This window comes from Amblyomma americanum, chromosome 7, assembly GCF_052857255.1.
Source record: "Amblyomma americanum isolate KBUSLIRL-KWMA chromosome 7, ASM5285725v1, whole genome shotgun sequence".
NCBI lineage: Eukaryota > Metazoa > Arthropoda > Arachnida > Ixodida > Ixodidae > Amblyomma > Amblyomma americanum.
The window spans coordinates 101,000,700-101,023,082 of NC_135503.1; positions in this window are offsets into that span (position 1 = coordinate 101,000,700).

Genomic DNA, 22,383 nt, shown 5'->3' on the forward strand with positions numbered 1-22,383 from the left:
TACATCAGGATGGAGCTAACGTCAGTTTCTTTTTCGCAAGTATAAAAAACTTCATAAGGCACACATGAAATATCACATGTATGATTGTTTTATCATCAGCATAACCAGCTGCACCAGCACCTGCGGCCAGCGAACTTTCTTCGGGATCACCGCATTCACTGACTGTCTCTAAAAGAACCTGCGGGTTGCCATACTCATGTATTCAGTGTACGCAAACGCTCGTAACATTTCACTCCACTCATTTTCGCAAATTTCTGGCAGCAGTAAAAGTTATAGCAAACCTGACTTACACTCAGATTCTTTCACGGTGACGACCTGATCGTCCGCAACACCTGCTTCGTGAGCAAGATCAAAACGGCCGTTTCTATTGCTAACATAGCTGTCTACGTTGTCGTGGTCTCACGGCACCCTTGTGCACTTCTCGAAACAAAGATTGTCTTTTAGCTAATATAACGAAGTTTATTAACGATGCATGGTAATTCTGATAACAAGATAACCTTCTCTAACACCCCCTTGTAGCCTGTTGATGCGAAAACACCAGATATTGTTCCCAACTTACTTTCAGCACGAATGCTGGAACATCGTTTCATTTTCCAAAATAAACTTTGCATGTTTTGGGTACAGGATTTGAAAAACTCTAGAATACAGAAGAAAGTCCCGAAGTAAGAGACTGCGGACGGGACCTCTTGTAAGAACAATTGTAAAAAAAAAATGTACAGTCAGCAGATGCAAAAATTTTAAAGTTGTTGGCATCAGTAAAGAGAAGTGAGTGAGATACCAAAAGAATGCCAACACTTATTTGAATGAACAATTATTACACGCCTAATAGCGTACAGAACACAAAACAAAAAACATGGAATGATAAATAATTGCAAAACTAGTACCTTAACCATGAGAAATATTATACGGGGAAATGTAAAAACTGACGAAGAGCGGATTTAAAGGCACAGATGTTTGATGATTGCTTAATGGTAAATGGTAATGAGTTCGATAACGTGGTAGCAGAGAAACGAACTGTTTGTTTTCCATAATTAGTGTTTGGTTATATAAACTTGTTATATGAAAGCAAATTCGTTTAAATCCATTTTTTAAGTACATTAGCTAACTGTAATTCTTCAAAGAATAAAAAATGGATGAAGAACAGCGTGGTGTACGCAGATTTTTCTTTAAGTGACGTTTATTGCTTAAAGGCACAAAAAATAAATAGTGATATGAACGAAACAAGCCAGGTGGCGGCATCATGGAAAAGAGTTTGGCTGATCGAATGAAGCCTCGAAGAGACCGATGACGCGAACTGCGTCGAAGCGCATAAGGATGCACGGTCTTGCGAAAGCCCTGACCAGACTTCTGTCCCTCAGAAGGCCACGCCTCTGGGCAACTGTTTCCGCAAAGCACGATTCGCCTGAAGAGTGCTACACTTGCCAGGAGTATTTAAAACACAATTTATTATGGAAGAACAGAAGCTCTTAAAGTGCTGAACAAAAAATGTAGCCGCGGCGTAGAGCGTGCGGTGAAAGGATTTCGAGAATTCACCGCTATGTTCACACAAGGCAACGAAGCGCAAGCAGCTGACCGTCCTAAATCAATAAAATACAGGTATATTGCTGCATGAACAATCGAGCAACAGGCCGCGGAACAAACGCGTATTTCATGCGGTACAAGAAACCGGGCTGCAGATCTTGCAGACTAACGAGAAAATACTGCTTCTATTACGACAAGCTCCTAGTTTGCTGCCACTACAGCGCTGTGTAAGGTGCCGTTTCTTCGTCCATCAACGTGAAGTCGGCGGCTGGGGTGGCTTGCCGACAGCATGCTACTGCATCAGCGGCGATCCGACAGGAGTCCGTTTTCGCCACCCTTACAAAGTCTCGCATCCTCACTGGGACCACACGCATGCCAACGCCGCAGGTCGGTCGGCAGGTCGGTCGTGCGCAGTGGTGCTGAACCCGCTAGTGCCTGGGCTGCGAAAAAAAAAGCGCCCGCGAACCGCAAACGTAGCTTATATGGCTAAAAGACGCCGAAGCGCACCTCAAGGTTTAAAGCTGCGCAGAAAAGGGTAGATGGTGGACATCGGTCTCTACTTCCTGTGTTTGGTACTGGACACACAGGGTCGGGAGACAAGCCCAGGAGCTGAAACCAGTTTCGAGTGACAACCGGACCGAGGGCACTTCCGGCTTGGAACATATGAAGCCGATAGAGAGGAAGTGTTACCCCCTTCCCTGCATATGGAACGAGAGGTACACGTCGGCTGTGCCGGAGGTAGTCCTTCGTCAAAAGGACAGTGGAGGCATATAGTTTGAAGAGTAGATGTAGTGACAAGATGAGAATGACCAGGCGAGTCGCGCAATAGTAATATTAATGCTACAATTTCTTCCGCAAAACCTCGCACTTAACAGCGAATCCGGATGCTCCGTCAAAGCTAAAATGAGTGTGAGAGCATCTAGCTACGTCCGATGACCTCGAGCGCGTCAGAAACTTGCAAGAATTCTAACATAATCCTAATCCTTAGGAAACGAGATGTCAAGGACCTCACAAATTACAGACCGATTAGCTTACTGTCCGTTGCCTATAGGGTATTTACTAAGGTAATGGCTAATACAGTCAGGGCATTCTTAGACTTCTATCCGCCAAACGATCAGGCTGGCTTTCGTAAAGGATACTCAACAAAAGACCATATTCACACTGTCAATCATGTGATAGAGTAATGTTCAGAACATACGGAACCCCTATATATAGCCTTCATAGATGCCAGAAAGCATTTTACTCAGTCTAAACCTGAGTAGTCATGCAGCCGTTACGGAATTAGGTTGTAGAAGTGCCCTTTGTAAAAATACTGGTAGATATCTATAACGGCTGTAAAGCTACCACACTCTTCCATAAAGTCACCAAAAATTTCCAATAAGGAAAGGTGTCAGGCAGGGAAACATCATATCGCCAATCCTATTCACCACCTGTTTACAGGAGGCATTCAGAAGACTGGAGTGGGAACAGTGGAGGATAAGAGTTAACGAAGAATACCTGAGTAATATGCGATTCCCTGGTGGCATTAGCTGGCTAAGTCACTCAGGAGATGAACAGCAAAGAAGGACCAATGCGTGATACCGGCAGCTAGACCAAAACGGCGCATCCAAAAATTAATATGCAGAAAACCAAAACATGTTGAACAGTCCCGGAACTGAACAGAAGTTTGCATTTAGTAGCAAGGTGCTAGAAGTGGTAAGCGAATACTTCTACCCAGGCCAGGTACAGACCCCAGATCCGAATCACACGAGCGAATTTTAGAAGAACAAGGATCGGGTGGAGCGCATATGGCAGGCTCTCTCAGGTCATGAATGGCAATTCTACCAATATCGCTCAAGAGATCGTATATAAGATCTGTATCTTACCTACAACCTACACTCAACCATGGGCCAGAAACTTAGAGGATAACGAAAAGAGTTCAACCTAAATTAGGGCCACGCAGCACAAATTCCACAGTGTCCATCTCCTGCGTGCGTTTGCCATTTCCCGTTGTATTCAGGTGTTTCTTCTTTTCACTTCTCTCTTCTCCCGCATTCGTTTTATTTTCGTCCATGAAGAAATTCATCTGAAAAACTCTGTGTAGCCCAGTTCTTGATATATCCCTCAGTGTGGTCATGTGCTTTTCGGTGAGGATAACAACAACAGCGAGCAAGGAAAGGAAAATGTTAAGTGTAACGTTAAGAGACAGGAAGAGAGCAGAGCGGATCAAGGAGCAAATGCGGGTTAATAACATCTTAGTCGAATTCAAGGCGAAGAAAAGGATGTAGGCAGGACTTTAATGCGAAGGAAAGATAACCAATGGTCCTTAAGGGTAACGGAGTAGATTCCAAGAGAGGGAAAGCGTAGCAGGGGGTGGCAGAAAGTTAGGAGCGAGGATGAGATTAAGAAGTTTGTGGAGATAAGGTGGCCGCAGCTGGCACAGGACGGGGTTAATTGGAGAGACACGGGAGAAGCCTTTGCCCTCCTCTGGGATTTTTTAGGCTGATGATGACGATCACATCGAGAGCCCAATTGCTAAGATTGCTCGCCGCGCGAAAATGATGTTCGCATTTTCTACGGGATTCCTTATGCGTCTCAGCAGATCTCACCACCCTACAATAATTACGTACTGAAGGCACTTGCAAGGAAAGCCATGCGAAGGTAGCAGACACGTCACGCCACTTGAGCAAGCGTCGGTTTTGAGTTTGAAAGCCAGCGAGGCACTACGGAGGGCATGAAGTCATGGTTTTAATAACGGTTAGCGGTGCACAAAAATCGTTGCCTGGTACAGAGTCGATCACACTTGTGTAGAGCGCTCGAGAGGTGCCGTCCGGGGGAAGTAAGGCGACATTCTAAAACGGGTATTGACTTTCTCTGATAATGCTTGCGCTGGAGAGCAGCCAAATAGACACGCGAACCGCACAGACATCAGCGCCTTAACGCTAGCAAAGTAGTTGCGAAATGAATTCACTTCATTTGCTCCGCAGCACACCGCCCGAGCGCTCTAGACAAGTGTTGTCGACTCTGTACATCACTATCTTTTAGCTTTTGGTACAAAGCTTTATGCCAACCAGCACCCGATTTCAGAAAGGCTGATGCGGCAGCGTCTAATGACTGCAACCAAATACGTTGGGCCGAAAAAGGCGAGGAACTAGCGAGAAAGGCAGTTCAGTGCGCATCACGACAGCCTCAATTCGGAATGAAAGCAGATTCGGGGCCTTCGGCAAGGCGGAATGCGGTTCAAATTAGTGGCCTCAACTAATGGCACCGAACATCGTGAGGCCAAACGTTTTCACAGAATGGCAGAAGATGCACAGGGAGCAACGGCTGTTGCGCATCGTAAAACTGCTCACCAAGGGAACATTTCTAGAAGGGTGCGTGCCGATGACGTAAGTTGAGAGGTCGATGAAAGGCACTCGATTTCAATCGTCTTGTCTGAACTTCTGCGCCTCCTCTGCCGTTTGAAATATATGGCAGATTGCTTGCAATCAGTGAGGAGAAGGGGGAGGGTGGGGTGTATACAAGGCATGTTTCTATTCGGGGATGTCCTGATGACACTTTTTTTCAAAAGTTCTGGAATGTGGATTCAATATTTTTTCCGCAGTTTTTTTTCAACCTTTGTCGTTAATGAAAAGGTTGGAGGACGAATTATGTTTTTCATCGTCGTAGCCATAGTCGATAAAAACGTCCTTGGAGCCATACTTAACCGGAACTGTTTAAGAGAGGTCTAAAGCACATGGTTTTATTACGCAGCTATTTGAATACGGTGTCCTTAATTAAAGTTGGCAGGTGTGAGGCAAAAAACAATGCGAGAGCCGCATAATAGAGCTACCTAATGACTCTTGAACACCAGCTTCGCTGTCTTAACTCACCCAGTGCCTCGTTAGCATCTGACTTATTGCAGGCTGTACTCCAACATGAAGCAAACTGCTCGAGGGAGCCGAATCCTAAACGACCCACACTTTGACATAAGCTAAGCGAGGGCTTCCGGGAATTTGGCTTTCTCTCGTCGCCGTTTTCCTACAGTCAGTTCGTGCCATCTTAAGGCTTTGTTTCGGACGCACGCCTCCCATGTACGGCTGCCATTCTGCGCTCGGCAAGCGAGCGCGGCGTAGAGAACAGAACATCTTTCCGCCTTAGAAATCCGCAAAAAACGCAGTATTTTTGTGCTTCCTTTCTGCCTTACATTTAGCTCTTTTTCATTCCCTGCCGCCTTTTCTGAGGGGCAGTGTGACCGAAACATTGAGCTGCGACTTTTACGTTCTCGGATTGCAGCGCCATTTGGGAAAGGTAAGGACACTGCCGCTAGCCAACCACTTCTCTGTCTCATATTGCTTTGTGTGCCTGCCTGCTCTTTCCTCGGGTACAGTTTTACACTGGATGCATAAAATGCCTTTTGTATACTAGTCCTAGGACTTATGTTTTGTCTCTCTTTTATGTCTCGTCTTTAAAAAACGACTACGTCATTTTCTTTTCTAAGAGAACTTTCTTCTCTGGCAGACCCTTCGCAGCTATCTAGGCTGCCAATATTCTCATAGTTTCAGAAAAGATGCTCTTTTTGTTGATTTCTTCCTAACTACCCGGCTTGCGCAGCTGGCACCGTTAACCAGAATACTGCGCACTTAGCTCTGCGTTACTGTAATGAGCGTGTCATTAGCGTGTGTGGTTTTAGCCGTTTCATCTCTTCATAGGCCTGGTAGCAGCACATTTTCTTATTAGCATTAGGTACACACATCATGTCCTAATGTACCCGTCTTTTTTTTTTGTTCTTGGCGTCGTTCAAAAAGGCAACCAATTTTAAGATCGCGGTGTTTTTACTTACTGAACCGGTCTTTTTTGTACTTTTCCCTCCCTCTTCCTGCGTCAATCAGTGCTGGAAAACACTCAAGGAATCTGGGAAAGGCGCAAAATAATGGCGTATAAAACGAAAGCATGATGCCTGACTTCCGCAAAAGAAAGCTGGTGAAACAGTCGATTGCAGTTTTACTGCATTTTTATGGTCATTCCTGTCTCGTCCGCGTCACTTGCGTGTTATAAATTCGAGGCACTTTGTTTTATACAGATAATTTGAGTTACGGCTTCGTTGCGTAAGGAGATCACGAGAAGCACAAGAAATTGTTGGGTTAGATTATCTAATATGTGTAGTGGTTGGATACCGGTATTTTGGTTACCTGACGAAGTTCGAGCCGAGTACTCCGAGCGAGGAGTTGGAGCTTAGGGGTCGCAACCGTATGCGAGCGGGTCAGGACTTCCGTGCCCACTTCGCGCGCGGTAATATCATTCATGCCGAGCATTCTCGAGAAAGAATTTTGAATATTGGAAAATTTTAAGATACTGTTATGGAAACGTCTCAGGTATTGGTCCATTCTTTTGATGTGTAACAAAATCGTTCTTTTAAAGTGTTTTCAATGATGCCAGTCTAGATGCATTGGACGATAGCAAAAACGGAATAGAGTAAAAATGCAAGACTGCCGTCGGACGGTCTTCAGATATGTTGATTGTTTTACTGGAATCTCATAATTTATGAAAAAATTGCCTTCATAAACTGTTTCCCGCTCGAAAATGCTTTTGTCTAGAATTGTTTGGTATGTTTCTTGATGCCGTGTTTTTTAATCTTGCCAATTTGCAACATAGCTCGCACGGCGACAAGTATTCAGCTCTGACACGAGAAATTCATTGCTTCGTGGGCTGGCCTTGAAGCGGTACAACTAAAAAACTATCCCGTACAGGACCGCAACTAATACAGTGCTCCTAACGCTCTTGGAAAAATAGGGCTCTTTAAAACACACAGGGTAAAATCGAATTTAAGTAAAGTAGAGCACCCTTTAATACTGGACAATATCTTATACATATCTCCCCCCCCCCCCCCCCCAACCAAAATAGCAGCCTTTGATGTCCTTAACCTTGCGTTATTAACGGTCCTGTTTTATTGCGTAAGCACTAATTGGACGGACTCCAAACCCGATCAAAATCGTCCGTTGTCTGTTCCTTTGTCTGTTCGGAGCTAGTTGCTGTTGTTGTTACCTTCACACAATGGCAATTGGGGAGCAAAAATGCATTACTCTGCTCGCAGCTAGTCTAGCGCGAGCGCTCCATCACATGACACTGCTCGCTTATTGTCTCTTCGACGTAGCGCAAATACTTGCATTCGCACTGATTGTAATCCTCATTAGTGTTTTTTTGTGCATTTTATTAGTTCTGTATTTCAACGTCTTATGGTCATCATTTTCACCGTCGCCGTCATCAGCACTCTCTTTCGCTCGAAAGAAAAGAAGTGCGCGCAAAGAAGGAAGAAAGACAGAGGCTTTGGACATCGGCCTGAGTGGCACAATGGCTTTCAGCCTTGAAGAAGAGCAGGAGAACGGTAGAGAAATAAAGATGGGGTGAAAATTCAGTTAAAAAAAGAGAAACGAACAGGGTAAATCTAGAGCAGATATATACAAGCAAAGACAAAAACTGACAATACACAATTTGTATAATTCCTTCCTATTTGCCGTAAACATTCCTGTCCTTGCTGTCCTTGTAAGAACAGTATGCGGAAACACCTAAACTATATAGCGTATGCATTTTATACATATGACAACAGGAGCGAATGCGTTGTCCAAGCAATAAAGAGAGATGCATGCGAAACATTGCCTTGAAAAATCTGGTAAGATATATCGAAAAGGTGAAGCGCGAAAATCCAGGTGAGATGAAGATAAATATATACAAATATATAATGTGTTCAATAGAGAGACCTATATTATCTTCAAAAACAAATCAGCTAATGCATCGCTCCAACAATTTACGTTTCTCAAAGCTGGAGCTTTCAGCGCGGTTGGTTCATGCTTATGCATGTTTTAGCTTTTGTCAACGGCAGTGCAATATGATTCTCAAATACTAAATTCCAGAGTGAGCGGAACGGTGAGTCAAAGCTGGAAGTGGATTTAAGAGCAGTGTAATTTTTATTAGCTTCTAGCAAGGAAACAAGCATCCATGTTAAGCACTTTCAAAAGAGCCTTTGCACATTCATGATGTTGGTAACGATTGCTTATAAAACTGAATGTAAATATGTGTTTAGTGGAGTTTGTTCAAGTCAGTCTTAGTAGATTGATTGCAAACAGCGCAGACCTACGTAAAGAAAGACTGTACTTTATTTTGGTACAAATAAAAAGCTAAGCGTCACTTGCCGCTTATATGTACAGCTGACAAGGAAACATAAAAAGTTGTCATGACGTCACGGTGCGCATGGTTGAGGCAAGCGGAGCTGCTAGGCTGCATTTGTGAGCGGTAGTGCCACTTGTAAGACGGAGGGCTATCTGCTAAGAAAAGCATGTTCCGGTATTAAAAATGACGTTAGCAGGTGTAGTGTCGATTTCGACTTAATCCAAGCTTAACTAATCTTTAGAAACAGTCATCTGGATATAAGCGAATAATGAAATCTATGCCAGTTAGGTTAAAAAAATCGTCACATTTTTTTCTGGATTTATAGGAACTAATGAGGTGTGCATGCATTTTAGTGAAAACAATGCTAGCATGTTGTGTCACGACTACTCATCCAGACTCATTCGAGGTTTGTTACTACCATCAAGCCTCGTCTCCTACTGTGGGGCCCCACCAGATATCCCGGTCATCCGCGCCACCTGCCGCACGAGAGCTGACCACTGTTCGCAGGAATGTAATGAAGAATGGTTGGGGGCCGGGCCCTCCAACCTCCGGACAGGGTCTTACCCGAAGCCAACTGTTTCTCCTGAGTACGCCAAGAGCCTTTAGAGTGCCCTCTTGGTGTCCATTCTGGACAGGGCGGAGACGTCAGTTGGCGACCGGCTGTGTGGCATTCGCCGTGCTGCGGCCTCTGGTATACTGGCTGCATGGAATGCAGCACACCTTCCCTCATCTCTTGCATAACCCGATTCCCACCACCGAAGCTTTTCTAGACGCAAAAAAAAGTGAAAGACACGTGATTTCAATCAAAATCTGATTCAGGAGCCGTGTGACAACAGTTTAGATAATGAAAAAAGTTGCGACTTTGGAAAATATATGCTTTTTTTAACAGCGAGGAAAAAAACGAAAGTGCAGGTCAAGGAACGTACACAAACTTTGCGTATCAACGAATATTTTTTATAAGAAAATGCGGACATTTATGTTCATGAAGGGTGGCCCGCAAAGCCGCAAGATAAAAAAAGAAATATGTTAAAACCAAATCATAGAAATGCGTCGCCCTTATGTGGCGGCAAGAACACCATCATGATAGTCCAGCAACAAAGGATGTAGCACAACGGAAAGTTGACTCGCACATATTGTACCTCAACGGCCGATGTCTTAGCCCTCGGCGGGGTATAGCGCTGAGGCAAGGTGGTATAGAAAGAGCTTTCTGTGCGACGGAAGTCGTTAATGGCTACCCGGGAATTTAGACGCGCGCTGTGGGGTCCTAGTTCGCGCCTGCCATTGTTCACTTCTGCTTAGATTGTTTGGATAGGGAATCGTGCAGCTCGCTCAGCGAATATGTACATGAACTGGGGAAGGGGGCCGGTCTCGAGGCTGCGTACCGCAGGCCCCCCCCCACCACGCGCGCACACACACAACAGCTGTGGTTAGGTAAAAGTAAGAAGATTTACGACACTCGTCCAAAGAGACAGCCCTGGACCCGAATGAGAAAAGGGACAATCGTAAAGTGTCTCCTAGGTTCAGGGCTGCGCTTCGCGGGAGGCGGTCATTATGCTCAGAACAGAATGGAAATGTTCGGACATGGCTGCGCACAACACTGTCAATAAAATTCATTTTTTCGTCACCAAAAGGCTGCACTTGATGATCCCAGGATGAACAGAGCAATAGTACAATATCTCTTTTTTCTTTTATTTCACCTTTACTGATGTCTTCATCTAGAGTCAGAAATTATGTTCTCGGAAGAGCGCTAAGACGTGGCCGCGAAAAGAAAGCACTGATAGGGCGTTGACTTGCAGCTGGTTTTACTGAGGCCTTGCTACTGGTGTATACTGTTGCAAACAATGTCAAATGAAAACTCGCAGAAAAATTACAAGAATTCTGCGCCTGTCAATGGTGACATCAGATGGACTGTGCGCATGTTTTCTTATCCATCTTCTAAATAACAGAGTCTCTTTTCGGATAGCGCTATGAGGCTGTCCTTACACTTTTGCCTTGGTGGTTGGGAATTTGGGGGCTTCGAATATTTCTCTTGTAGTATTGCTGCTACATTCTGTTAATATCTCGCACTGCGTTAGAATCGGGTAGCCGGCTTTATTCTTTTCCAATTTTCTATTTTCTCTGCAGTATCGAAAGTCATGGCCAGATAACCGGTCACAGATGTGCTCACGTTGTTATTGTGTTCCCTTAGACGGTCATTCAGGCATCTACCCGCCTGTCCTGTACTGTGCTTGCCACATGACAAAAGGAAGCTGTGCACGACCTCCCTAAATAAGGCACAAATCTGTTTTGGTGCTTCTTGTGCGCAAACCACAATTCAAGTGTTGTTTTGCCGGAGTTCACAATGTGTCACACCTTTAAATACATTTGATGCTGCATGTAAAAACAACGTTCACAGATGCGCGTGAACTCACCTTTTTTGAGGTTGTGTGATAATCTATCATTATCTATTTGTCTTGTTTTCACGATTACGTCTTTGTGCTGTTCTCGTAAAGTTAATCATTCAATGAACTATACTTATTTTAAAATCAATTCTTACATAAATGATACCGACAGGACTGGTAATTTTGCAGCGTGGAACCGACCGTGCAAAGTCGCTCACATTCACGCAGCTACATCCTCTTCCGGTGGTTTTTGTTGAGAGCATACAACGTCGTCGGGCTCAAGGTAGACAACTGAAAATCGTTGTTGCTTTTCGATATTTTATCTGGAATGTTTTCTTCTCTGAGCCTCAGTTAATGTGGGAAATTGTGATCGACGGTGTTGATCGAGATGTTTTCTCATGGTTCTGTGGTCCGGCGACACGTTGCAAAACAGAGTGGAAATCTTATTCGCGACAACTAATATTTACGCTTTATTACACGCGGCCCGACCGTCCAACTCTCACCTACGCGAAGCATCTCGAACTTCCGCGAGTGCCTGCGCCTCTACTCTCCGGAATCAATCTGACCTCCTTCGATCTGACCGCCGATCTTCCCTTTTAGCGCCAAAAGAATTCCTGAAATTCCTTTTCCACGCATAGTGTGAACCTTTTTTGTACTCAATAGGAAATTGGCTTGTCAGAGTCACTCAGTAGAATTTCGCTCAAAATGAATGAACCAATAGCATGGTGGTGCTTACGGTGTTGTTGCCTTGAGAGCATCGAATTGAATTTCGTGGAGCCGTTACCCACTACCGTTTGTTTTTACGGCACACAGACACGAACACACAAAAACTCAAGCGAAAGCACAGGAAAGGAGAACACACACTCGGACTTCCACGCACTGCCCTAGTCGCGCTCCTACTCTTCGCTTCCCGCCTCTGGGACATCCAGCATGCGCGGTGCCGTCGAAAACAAAAAATTTACACGATGTCCCCCCTCGAATTCTGAGGGGCGAGCGCGTCGGTTTCATTTTGCGGCTCGAATGCGACAATGCAACGCCTCGTCTTTTCGCAGCCGGCCATGATGCATTGGGATAACCGCCGTTCTTGCATGCACTTTACCACGTTTCTTTTAAAACCAAAAACACATTCTAACGGCGCCAACGTGGTGGGCACTCGGGGAGCCCCGACAAAAGCTATAAAGAAATCCTTGCCGGACAAGCTACGGCTGCTGGATGTGCTCTGCCCAATGTCCGCTCTGCACAAAAGCCCTTGATCTTAAGTGACTGCCTGTCGATTATTGTGTTTTATGCCAGACTTATCATTCCTGGTGACGGTGATGATTTCTCATGCTCTTAAAAAGATAGCTGATAGGTATGCTAACTCCAAGATGAGTATATACTAATCGTCAGAAAAGTACTCACATGTGCCTCACTGAAAAAACAACACTCTATAATATCTTTATATAGTAGTTTATTGTCTGTTAGTTAATTCCAATTTATCGGCGTTTAATTAACAAGTCCACTATCTTGGCAGAGGTACGTCTGTTACGTACCTGCGCACCAAGTCGAGTTATGGGCTGCCCAGGCAGCACTACTGAGTGTTTACCTGTCAAGACTAAAGAAATGAAATGTCATTCTATTCTGAGGCCTATGCGACAGTACGCGTGAATAGTGGTTATTATGAAACTGATATCATACCATTAAAAACGCTCAAATATTTGCTGTGTAATCTATTTCGAAAAATACAACAAGCGTTTCACTATATGATGAGGAAAGATTTTTTAGGACAGAGCACATGTCACCAATGGCGACATGTTCTGAGCGTGAAATTATTCTATATCATATTTCCTGCGAAAACCAGCATTCCTCGAAAGCAATATTTGTTTGAAGGTGGCTACTTACAAGTAACAAGAGATAGTCAGTGGAAATCATCGAAATCAAACGTTAAATTAACAAAATGAAAATGCCATTCTTTACGGAAACCTAAATGAATGGAAGGACATGCCCACGGAGCAAGTATACAAAACATCTAGCGAATTTCCTCCCTCATATCTGTGGCTTTCATGTCATTCTGTTTCTTTGTGTGCTTGATTATTCATCTGGTTTTATTATTTTATTTGCTACATCAAGCTGTGCTTGATGCGGCTGTATCTGCAGGCTGTGGGAGTACTTGCAGCGCATGCTCTGACCTGTGTTATATTTGGAGTTGTCAAACGCTGAATAAACTAGCTGCTGGTTACGCTCGACCTGTCATCTTATGTTTTTTGGTGTCATCTTTTTTGCGCAAAAAAAACAAATTTTCGAGGCCTTTTAAGCATTACACAAACTAGCTCGTAAACTGCTCTCGTTAGAACGGATTAATTGCTTTCTGCTTATTATTTCTTGCGTGTGAAGATGTATATTTATGTTGTAATTACTTCCTTCGTTTAATACCATTGCAAGAAGCTAATGAAAAATGAAGAAGCTAATGAATTTTCTTGTATCTTTCAGCGGTCATATTCCAAATGTGCGCATGCCTTGACCGGTGCGAATTAAGGTATTCTGGACAAATTTTTGATTTCTTACTGTTTCTTGAACTGTGAGATTAAGGCCAGCAATTATTTGGTTTGCCAGTCATGTATTTTTGAAGTGAACACATTTAATATTATTATCGTCGGTCATTTACTCTTAGGGGGTCCTGACGCTGCATCACTAAGAGTGAGGAGAGATAAGAGAGGGTAATCCCGGGTCACAGTTAATAAAACACTTGACTAGAAATAATTGACAAGAGTGAAACACATTTGTGCGTATCGTAACAATATATAGTATGAAATGCTAAGGAATAAACAAAAAAACTAGATACGAAAATTAGAGGGCATGGCACAAGACTTCTTGACAAAAATGAGCTAGTAATGCCTATTTGAATCATGTAGAAGAAAGTTAAGGTTACGGTAAGGATGTTCATTCCTCCCCGTGATTGCAGAGGTAGCAAGGATTTGCCGTTAGTTGAACCATGTATCCTCTGAACACCTCTCCAATCCAAAAATGCCGTGATATTACCAATGAGGCATAATTAGACTGCCGCGCAAGTGCGGAAAGTTTTAATATAGAAGGTGGAACCGTCTTTCTTGTTATTTTGTAGCTGATGTGAGTAAGGTTCACTGTAAGGCTGGTAATTTTTAATCGCCGCGAGAGATGTTATGAAGCTCTGTCGGCCTTAGAATACAGTCCTCCTTCATGTGCGACTAGACTTGTTAGACTCATCTATATGAAAACCACAATGACCAGATATGTAGGAAAGTCACAAATCTTGGTAAAAAAAAGAAACGGGTGGAAAGAAAGCCCTCGCAGGCCTCCACTACTTGTTAGTAGGTAAGATATGGATTCGTCAGGACTGTAGTATTTTTCTAATGCAGTTCCTAAGATTGAGAGGTTTTTATGTTCTACCAATACAATATCATTGATTACGAGGTGAAATGCTTTCCTTAAACTAATAAAAATGCGCTTCTTATCTGGTTTCGCCTCTTTGTTTGGTTTAATGATTTAACAACGTTGAGCAAAGCTGCCTCAGTTTAGTTTTCATTTTTTATATAGTTCTTTTGTGTACAATTCATGTCGCAAGAAAATTTTATGTAATTCATGAAATACTGCCTCGTCAGTTATGTTTACCAAAGTGGAAAGAAATGAAGATTTGCCATTTAATGTTTTCTTCTTCCCTTCTTTCAAAGATTTCCTTGTTTTCTCTCTCTCGGCTGCTTCAGCGGCTCAGTGGCTATGATGCTAGGCGGCTGATCCGAAAGACGCGGGTTCAATTCAAGCCGCGGTGGTCCCATTTCAATGAATGCAAAATGCTAGAGGCCCTTGTACTGAGCGATGTCAGCGTACGTTAAGTAAGGTGTTCGAAATTAATCTGAACCCTCCACTACTCAGTCCCTGAAAGCCTGAGTCACTTTGAAATATTAAACCACATAAACCATAAACCATTTTTTCTGCCGCATCCCTGACTTCGCCATTCCCTTCATAACACATGAATCATTCTTTTCCTTGTTATCTTCCACGTCTTCGATAACCTGGCATCTTTCGCCTGTTTTCCAATCTTATCTTGCCTTTTCATGCATAACCTTTTCGACTAGGACGTTGCTTTCCCATGTTTTTTCCCGGGTGCACTCTATCATCCTCTCTGTTAACGAAACACCCATCTTAATATCAATGTAACTCATCAAGTGGCACCTAACGTAACACCTAACGTACCGAACGTTAACGTAACACCTAACGTAACACCCACTAGCCCGGCGGGATGCTCTCTTGAACTTTAATTTTCTTTCGTATAGTAATATTGCTATGGCAAAAAGCTTTTGAGGTTACAAAACATCACCTTTAGAAAGATACTGTGGTATGAGGGTGCGTAACTAGGAAAGAATACACCGAGGCTTGGGGATGAGTAGACGCAATGCCTTCGCACTCTACACTTTAAGGTGCGCTCTAAGCACACAGAAGTCGGTCTACGGCACTCCCACATAGTGGCGCCCCAAATAACGAAACTATAATAAATAATTAACACTATAAGCAGTAGTTAACTCTATAATGCGGTCACAAAAGAAAAGTAGAACCTTATGCATTAACTCAGCTCCTGCTTTCAAAAATGTCTGTGTGATCGAATTCGGTTCAGAAGTGCCCGCAAACCAATGATGTATTTCGGCACCCACAGAACGGGTCGATGCGCCTGCCTAACTACATCACATGTGCGTAGGCTCTCGAAAGCCCTCGTAGTGCTGAGCTTGCACTGCCTCACACGTTTTCGACGAACAAAATATGAGCTCGCTGCCCTACACCTCATTTCGTTCGGCAGCTTCATGGTCATGCGTCCTATCCCAGGCAGGCATGTATGAGAACGACGGCAGGCTTTTCCCGGACGCGAGATGAGATGGGAGGCGCCTGTCCCAGCAGTATTGATTGCGCCGAGGTTACCGAGGTCACGGAGACTGCCGCACTGTCGCGCTCCTCTCGTATATTACTTCAGTCTGTGCATACCGTGCCGTCCTGGCTAAACGCATTCCTGTTTGCTTTTTTTATGCCTCTAGCATTTGTTCCTCAGCTTTCTCCTTTTGTTGTTTTTGTTCTTTGCAGCGTCGAGCTAGACATACCAAACGCACAGTGCCTAACTTTGTAAGTGAACAGTTCCGGTCGAAAATTTGTGAACGAAAATCCATAATTTTCGTTCAGCCGTAAGGGCGAAGGAGTGATGACGATATATATTGTCACCGGCGAAAATACAGAGAACAAAGCTGTTCACTCGGGCAAGGTTTGCCAACACCGCCGCGCTCGTTCTGGACAAAGAAGACGTTCGGCCACGCGCTCGGGAACACAGTTCGACCTCCAGGTGGCGCCGGCAGAAAGTCAGCAGCGTGGCATTGCCCCTCCCATCTAAGAGGCATCGACTCGATGCCGCACCGAGGGGAAGAAAAAAAAATAAGGCGAAAGGTAATGGCGGGGTTGGGTCCGGGGCTAACGGGAATAAAACGGCTTCATTCGCGCCACGTGGACGACCTCGGACGTCGGGTGTCGAGAGGACCGGGCAGTTCCTTGAGGGAGCACCTCGTAGGTCACTGCGCTGAGGCGGCGTAGCACCTGGTACGGACCAAAGTAACGGCGAAGAAGCTTCTCGGAGCGCCCTCGCAAACGGATTGGGCTCCACACCCAGACTTGGTCACCGGGTGTGTAAATCACCTCCCTGCGGCGGAGGTTGTAACGCTCGGCGTCGCGTTGTTGTTGGCACCGGATTCGCTGTCGAGCAACTTGGCGAGCAACTTCGGCGTCACGGACAAATTGGTCGGCATCCACGACAAAAGAGGGAGTAGGATCCGGAAGAAGCATGGCGTCCAGCATGGTCAAGGCTTCGCGACCGTGCACCAAATGGAAAGGAGTGAAGCGCGTCGTTTCGTGAAGCGCAGTGTTGTACGCGAACGTTATGTAAGGAAGTATCCGGTCCCAGTTCGCGTGGTCATCGTCGACATACATAGAAAGCATATCGGCAATTGTCTTGTTAAGCCGCTCAGTCAGTCCGTCGGTTTGCGGATGGTACGTTGTTGTCTTTCGATGACTGGTGCCACTGAGTCGAAGTACCTCGTTCGTAAGTGCCGACGTAAACGGGGTTCCCCTGTCAGTTAATACGACCGTTGGAGCTCCGTGACGAAGCACAATGTTATGAATGAAAAAACTTGCGACTTCGGCGGCGGTACCACGGGGAAGAGCCTTGGTCTCACAGTAGCGGCTGAGATAGTCAGTGGCAACAGCAATGTACCGGTTGCCCATGGAAGACGCCGGAAACGGACCGAGTAAGTCCATGCCGACCTGTTGAAATGGGAGGCGCGGGGGATCGATAGGTTGCAGGAGCCCGGCTGGTTTAGTCGGTGGCGTCTTCCGGCGCTGACAATCTCGGCAGGATCGGACGTAACGGCGGACAACCGCAGCAAGCTTGGGCCAGTAGTACTTGGTGCGTATGCGCGCTCACGTGCGGGAAAACCCGAGATGGCCCGAAGAAAGGTCGTCGTGGCACGCGCGCAGAACTTCGTCACGAAGCGCAGCTGGCACTGCAAGCAGATAGACAGTGTCCGTTGGACCGTAGTTCTTTTTGTAGAGTACCCCATCGCGCAAGCAAAACGATGACAGTCCGCGCTTGAAGAGCCGAGGTGGAGATGGGGCGATTCCTTCAAGGTATTCTATGAGGGGCAGCAGGTCAGAATCGGCCCTTTGTAGTTGGGCAAGGGTGGACGTGGTGAGAGCACCAAGAAAAGCGGAATCGTCGTCGGACTCGTCAGTGGGGCACAGGATTGGGGCGCGGGATAGACAGTCAGCATCGCTGTGTTTCTGGCCAGACTTGTGCACGATGGTGACATCAAATTCTTGTAACCGAAGACTCCATCGAGCAAGCCGCCCCGAGGGATCCTTCAGGTTCGCCAACCAACAGAGTGAATGGTGGTCGCTCACGACCCGAAACGGGTGGCCATACAAGTACGGACGAAATTTCGTAACGGCCCACAGCACAGCTAGACATTCCTTTTCCGTTGTGGAATAATTGACTTCTGAACGGGACGAAGTGCGACTGGCGCAAGCAATCACGCGTTCTAGACCATCCTGCCGCTGAACAAGGACCGCGCCGAGGCCAACGTTACTAGCATCAGTGTGCAGTTAAGTGTCGGCCTCTTCGTCGAAGTAGCCAAGCACAGGCGTACACTGCAGACGGGACTTGAGTTCTGTGAAGGCGCTGTCCTGGTCTTGGCCCCAAATGAAGGGTTCAGAATCCTTCGTCAGGCGGGTCAAAGGCTCTGCTAGCCGGGAGAAATTGGGAACAAACCGGCGATAGTACGCGCAGAGGCCCAAGAAACGACGCAGGCTCCGTTTGTCTGTTGGCTTAGGGAAGGCAGCTACGGCGGCCGTCTTTTCGGGATCTGGACTAACACCTCGTGCGCTGACAATGTGACCAAGAAACTTCAGCTCTTGAAATGCAAAGTGACATTTCTCTGGCTTGAGAGAGAGACCAGCGGAACGTATGGCCTCAAAAACAGCACGCAAGCGTTTCAAGTGCTCATCAAACGTGTCAGAGAAGATCACGACATCGTCAAGATATACGAGGCATGTCTGCCACTTCAGACCGGACAGCACGGTGTCCATCATTCGTTGGAACGTGGCAGGGGCCGAGAACAAGCCAAAAGAGAGTACCTTAAACTCGTATAAACCGTCTGGCGTCATAAAGGCGGTCTTCTCTCGGTCGCGTTCGTCGACCTCTATTTGCCAATACCCACTGCGGAGGTCAAGGGATGAAAAGAAGGTGGCATGGCGCAGGCGGTCTAGGGAATCATCAATGCGGGGCAGAGGGTACACATCTTTTTTCGAAACGGTATTCAGGCGCCTGTAATCGACGCAGAACCTGAGGGTGCCATCTTTCTTCGTGACGAGAACAACAGGCGATGCCCAGGGGCTCGTGGAAGGTTGGATGACGTCGTCCTGGAGCATCTGTGTAACTTGGCGGCGGATGGCATCGCGTTCTTTGGAAGACACGCGATAAGGGCGCTGGCAAATTGGTCTTTAGTCGTCAGCAACGACAATTCGATGCTTGGTAAGCGGCGTCTGTCGGACCTTGGAAGTTTCCGCAAAACAGTCGCGGAAGGAATAGATTAGGCTTTGCACGCAGTTTTTCTGACTGGCCGAGAGGTGCGGGTTCACGTCAGTCGGAACGGCTGTAGCCGTCGCGTCGGCGAGGTCTGACGTGGTGGATAAAGAGCACTGCCTCGTACACTATCCAAGCTCGTCAAAATAAGCGACGACTTCTGACTTCGTCAAATGTTGCGGTTCACGAGTAAAGTTCGTGACTAAGATTTCGGTACGACCATTGGCAAGGTCTACTAGGCCTCGGGCGACACAAACTTGCCGAGCGAGTAGCAGGGACATGTTCGCTTCAGCAATGCCAAGAGCGCCGGTGCTGTCAGTACACTCGACTGTGACGAACTTGCTGGCTCGCGGAGGGATTGTTATGTGGTCGTCACATATGCGCAACATTACTTTACAGGGCTCGGTGGTTGTGTTAACGGCTCGCTGGGCGGAAAAAGATACCATGAGTTCCTGAAGGTTTATGATCGCACCATACTCGTGAAGGAAATCCATGCCCAGTATGAGGTCCTTTGAACAGTCAGCTAACACGGCAAAGGAGCCGGTGAAAGTAAGACCACGGATTTGGATGCGGCAAGTGCAGACGCCGATTGGTGTCACGACATGGCCACCGGCAGTGCGGATCACGGGTCCACACCAAGGCGTCAGAACCTTACGGAGTGTCATGGCTAGCTCCCTGCTCATCACAGAAAAATCAGCGCCGGTATCGACGAGTGCGGTCAGTTCATAACTGTCGACGGTTACTAAAATTTCAGCGGAAACTAATCGTTCGCAGCATGTCGGTGAGGTCGTCGGATCGGTTCGTTGACGCTCGGGCCGTCGCGTCCAATCGTCGGGTGGAGGCTGTTGACTTCGTGCAGCGGCGGCGGCCCTACCCCCGGAGGACGCCGTCTTCAGTTTTCCCGCCGAGGGGACGTGCCTCTGAACTGACCGGAAGTTGAGGGCCGACTGGGCGTAGCAAATCGCCTCGGGGATGGCGATCGCGACTGTCGCCGCTGTGAGGTCGGGGGCGGCACTTGAGAGTTCAGGTACTCCTCTATGTCCCGCGGTCTTTCACCATAGCGCGGTCGAGGCGCGTCCGGTGGGGATCCTCTCAGACCCATCCGCCGGTACGGGCAATTCCGCAGAACATGGCCGGGCTCCCCGCAGTGGTAGCAGAGCGGACGATCGTTGGACGTTCGCCACACGTACGCTTTGCGGAATGGAGGGCACGGGTCCTGCTGCTGCTCGATGGGACGCACGTAACGATGGGGTGGTGGTTGTTCGGCAACGGGGCGAAACGCTTGCGGCGCCGAGGCAGGTCGGCGCAGGGCATCGCTGTAGGACATTACGTGCGGCTCCGAAAGGGGTGCTGGGGGTGGCTGCACCGCTCGCCGGATTTCGTCACGGAGAACATCGCCTGTCGAAGGTACGCTTTCTGACGGAGCACTCAAGTGGAGGTGTCGCAGTTCTTCGCGGACAATGCTCCGCACAAGCGCTCGCAGCGCCTCATCCCCGGGGCCTGGCAAGGACGTGCAGTACTGAGCGGCCGCTACATTTGCCTGACGGCCGTATTGGGCACTCCGTTCCTGCAAGGAACGTTCTATGGTCGTCGCTTCCTTGGCAAAGGCGGCGACAGTTCTCGGAGGGTCGCGCATGAGGCCAGCGAACAGCTGCTCCTTTACCCCACGCATAAGGTGCCTCACCTTTGTAGCTTCGGGCATGGCTGGGTCGGCCCGATTGAAGAGGCGGGTCATTTCCTCAATAAACATGGCCACGCTCTCGTTGGACTGCTGTGACCTGGAGCGAAGGGCAAGTTCGGCATTCTCCTTTCGCTCGCTCGAACTGAACGTGGCGAGCACCTCGCGGCGAAAAGCTGCCCAGTTAGAGAAGGATGCCTCGTGATTCTCGAACCACGTTTTCGCCGAGTCTTGCAGTGCGAAGTACACGTTCAGCAGCTTTCGCTCGTCGTCCCATTGGTTGAACGCGGCCACACGGTCAAAACCGGCCAACCAATCTTCTACATCCTTGAACCGGTCGCCGTGGAAGGATGGTGGCGACCGAGGTGCAAGAAAGACGAACCGCGGGGCACTGCCGAAGGACTGACCTGTCTGGCTGCCAGTGGCGGAAGTTATGGCCCGGAGCAGGAATCGTGAGTGGCTCAAATTCGGGTTGCAGGCCTCGCAGGCGACGGCTCGCTTTGTGGACAGGTGTGGCGTCTGCTCGTCGGGGAGAAGCGTCAGGGCTATCGTCCCGGTAAGCGTACATGGGATGATACCCAGCACGGCTCCACCAAAAATGTCACCGGCGAAAATACAGAGAACAAAGCTGTTCACTCGGGCGAGGTTTGCCAACACCGCCGCGCTCTTTCTGGACAAAGAAGACGTTCGGCCACGCGCTCGGTAACACAGTTCGACCTCCAGGGGGCGCCGGCAGAAAGTCAGCAGCGTGTCAATATATATAAGCTTTCCCTCTTTCTCATCTTTCTCATGATGGCACGAAACTCGTGGCCTTCGTGCTTACCGTAAGGTTGGCCAGCAACTGAAGCCACAAATTGATGTTTATGACATTCTTCATCAATGACTGCGCGTGCAGCAGACGCGGGGCCCTGAAAAGGGCACTGTTCTCTCCATCCTCTCGTCCAATGTTGTCCAAATTAACAATTGCTCTTCCTCTTTTGAATCTGTTTCCTTCAGCAATAGTTTCTTAGTGATAATAGTCTCATAACACCTTGTGTTAAACGCGTTTCTCACAAGCGACATGATATTGAACGAATGATGTCCCGTTTACAGACCCAGTCCCTCAGTACACAGAGAAAACTGTCTTGACGTCTGTTGCAGTCGTTTGACTAACCTTGGATGGCTGGAGGGCAGACTGTAAAATAAACTCTGTTCCTGTATTTTGCTGGAACTTCCAAAGAACGATTGCCAGGAATTTCTGTGGAATCCTGCTATTTGTATTAAGTAAATAAAGCAGCGAGAATATCATGCACCTAATTTTTGCACAGTTATGCGTCTCTATAGTGCCCGCAAGGACTTGGCACGATATAAGAACAAATCTGTATCGTTTGCATGCTGCATTTCACTCCCAAGCATGGCTAAAAGCACACTATGATCTGTGCATTAGACTGCAGCCTTCATTCTCAGGGCGCACTAAAAGCACGTTTCAGATTCTATATATATATATAGCTGGTCGGTCTGATAGGTTCGAGCTCTGCGCGCCGTCGCTAAATCTCTTAAATAAACACCTCAGA